Source organism: Hippopotamus amphibius, chromosome 5, assembly GCF_030028045.1.
Source record: "Hippopotamus amphibius kiboko isolate mHipAmp2 chromosome 5, mHipAmp2.hap2, whole genome shotgun sequence".
Classification (NCBI taxonomy): Eukaryota; Metazoa; Chordata; class Mammalia; order Artiodactyla; family Hippopotamidae; genus Hippopotamus; species Hippopotamus amphibius.
The window spans coordinates 173346213-173348903 of record NC_080190.1 but is presented as its reverse complement, the minus strand read 5'-3'; the positions used below and the strand labels follow the sequence as shown (position 1 = coordinate 173348903).

The following is a 2691-nucleotide window of genomic DNA, read 5'->3' as shown; positions in this document are numbered from 1 at the left end:
AAAAACACCATGCTGACAGTAATCCAAAGAAATCTTGTTTCACCCAATTAATGCCATAAAAGTATACTTTAAGGCAAGAAATATGACTAAAAGGTATTTCATAGTGATAAAATGGTCAACATAATACAAAGATATGTCAATCCTACCTTTATACACATCTAGTAACAGCTTTGAAATGTTTCAGCAAAATATGGCAGAAATGAAAGTTGAGGCAAATTGGCAATGACAAAAATATTTTCATACAAATCCTTTAAGTAAATGATAGTGTTGTAGGAAAGGGGACCCCTTCCAGGGCCCGGGAGGGGGCTCTTGTCTAACACGTGGAGATGAATTGTCTGAGGAGACACACGTGCTGACAAAAGCAAGAGACTGTATTGGGAAGGGGTGCCCGGGCGGAGGGTGGAGGGCGAGGGAGCCCAGGAGGAGCGCCCCGCCGCGGGGCTCGCGCTCTCGGGTTGTGTGGCGACGGGGCTAGTTTCCGGGCCGTCTCTGGCCAGTCACCCTCCTCGTGCCCATGTCTGGTCTGGCTCGGGGCCCCTCCTGGCGGTGCGCGCATCTCTGAGTCGAGATGGATCCCAGTCGGAGGGTTTCTGGGAGGCCGGCAGGACATATTATGGGCTGGCGTCTCCTCCCTCCTTTTGGCCCCTCCCGAATTGTCCTGGTTTGGGTTCTGTGGCAGCACCGTCTTCCTTGTTGGCACCTCCCTTTGTGAGACAACTCACGCAAGCAGTTACTGTCATGCCTGGCCGCGGCGGGCAGTTTCAGTCAGCGGTTCCCTAACAATAGAACAAGCAGACACAAACATAGAGCACGTAAATGTGTACAAGATTGCAGACAATTAAATGGACATATATGGGACAGCATACCAAACAGAACATGCAGGATCCATATTAAGTGCATGTAGAACATTTACCAACTATGTCAAATGCTCAATCATACAGTTAATCTAGAAACACAAAATATGTGAAAGTTGGAAAGGAAGAAATCCAAACCGGAATGGCTCGTATTGGAAGCTCTGGAAGTACCGAGTGCGGTGGAGGGTGTGGAGCAGCTGAGGCTCTCACACTTTACTCGTCTGAGTATAAGCTGGCACAACCTGTTGAAGCTCCTGTGGATGACGGGTCGCTGCCGCTGCCACATCTGCGGCCGTCAAGCCTCAGCCACCGCCACCCCCGGAGGGTGAGCCCTGAGGGAACCATGGAGACAGACAGGATGCCCACTGCCCCACCCTCAGCCACAGCGTCCACCCCCCACAGAGCACCCTGAGGGGACTCAGGATGAGAAAGCACAGGACACTGGCCCTAGAAGCTGAGGTGCAGATCAAAGCAGTGATTTCAGTGAGCCCAGACTCTTGCATCTTCCCAGACAGAAAAGTGCTAAATTCGTTAACTTGAGATACCTGGTTTTCTTTAATTGACAATAATCTTTTGGAAATTCCCTGGTGGTCCAGTGGTTAGGACTCTGGCTTCCATTGTAGAGGGCACACGTTTGATCCCTGGTCAGGGAATTAAGATTCCGCATGCTGTGTGTGAGGCCGAAAATACATACATACATACATCAGCCCTTAAAAACCAACCAAACAAACAAAAACCCCAATAACCTTTTGATGTTCTGACTACCTGGTCTTTGCTGCAAAACTTTGGTTTACCTGGGCTCCTCCCCTACCTCTTCCGAGCCGTCCCTCAGAGCTCTTCTGAGAGGCTGCCTCCCAGGCTTGAAGTCCTCAGAAAGTCTGCCAAATAAACCATGATTCTCAACTTTTAGGTCGTGCTTTTTTTTCTCTTTTCCAGTCGACATTAAAGATACACACCCTGCCCTCCAGCATTTCCACAGCTAGGTACTTACTCAAGAGAAATACGTTCCCAAGATAAATGCCCGCGAATGTTCCCACCTGTATCAGCCATGGGCGTCAAACCTGTAAACAAGCATGATTAACACCCATTAACAGCAGAACAGACACAGAAATGTTGGCATAGTCACCTGATAGAACACCACATGGAAATGAAAAAGAATCCTCTACTGCCACACCCAGCAGCTTAGGAATCTCACAACAGAATGCTAAGTGGAAAAAGCCACAGAGCCCATCTCCCGGCAGCTCCAGGCCAGCAGAGAGCCTGCGCTGCTGGGCGACTTCGGAGGACCCGTGGGGCCACAAAGGACAGCTCCCTTTTGCGTCACGTAAACTCAATTGCTTGGGGACTATAACTGCGTCTGTTCAGTCCCTTCCCTCCTGCACTTTCTATGGTGAACATGAGTTACAGGTCTCATTGACACTTGTGGAAAGAATTCAGAGAGGAGACACGGAGGCCAAGGATGTAGGATGAAGGTTTATGAAGGGATAGAATGCTCTCAGCGGGAGAGCGGGCAGACTCAGATGAGTAGCTGCGCTGAGCTTCTTTGGCAAGCTGGTTAGTGGGCGTGTAGAAATGAAGGGCGGAATACTCATTGGGGAGGGAGGGGTTTGGGGTCCTATGCCCTGATTTTCTTCCCAGCTCCACCTCCCCAAGGCGGGGTAGGGTTTTTGTCTCTATTCAGCCTTGATCAGAATTGTGGAGGCTCTGGTGCCTGCGAGCACTTCCTGTCTGCAGGGCTGATATTACTGTAATCAGAATATAATGTGCAGCAGGGTACTTTTGGACTCTGGAGAGTTCATCCTCTTCTTATCTTGCTTTGTCTGGCTCCAGGTCACCT

The 2691-nt window shown here is 49.9% G+C and overlaps 1 long non-coding RNA gene across 2 annotated transcripts; it reads right to left on the bottom strand.

The window, feature by feature from the left end:
• Positions 1-2380, bottom strand: LOC130853059 (uncharacterized). 2 transcript variants are annotated; one of them, XR_009053659.1, is made up of 5 exons: positions 1981-2380; positions 1846-1915; positions 1666-1732; positions 1400-1563; positions 1-776 (listed from the first exon to the last, which is right to left on the bottom strand). It is a non-coding gene; the product is annotated as an uncharacterized LOC130853059 (long non-coding RNA). The 2 variants fall into 2 exon arrangements; XR_009053658.1 differs by having other exon boundaries at positions 6-776; positions 1846-2375.
• Positions 2381-2691: the final 311 nt, after the last annotated feature.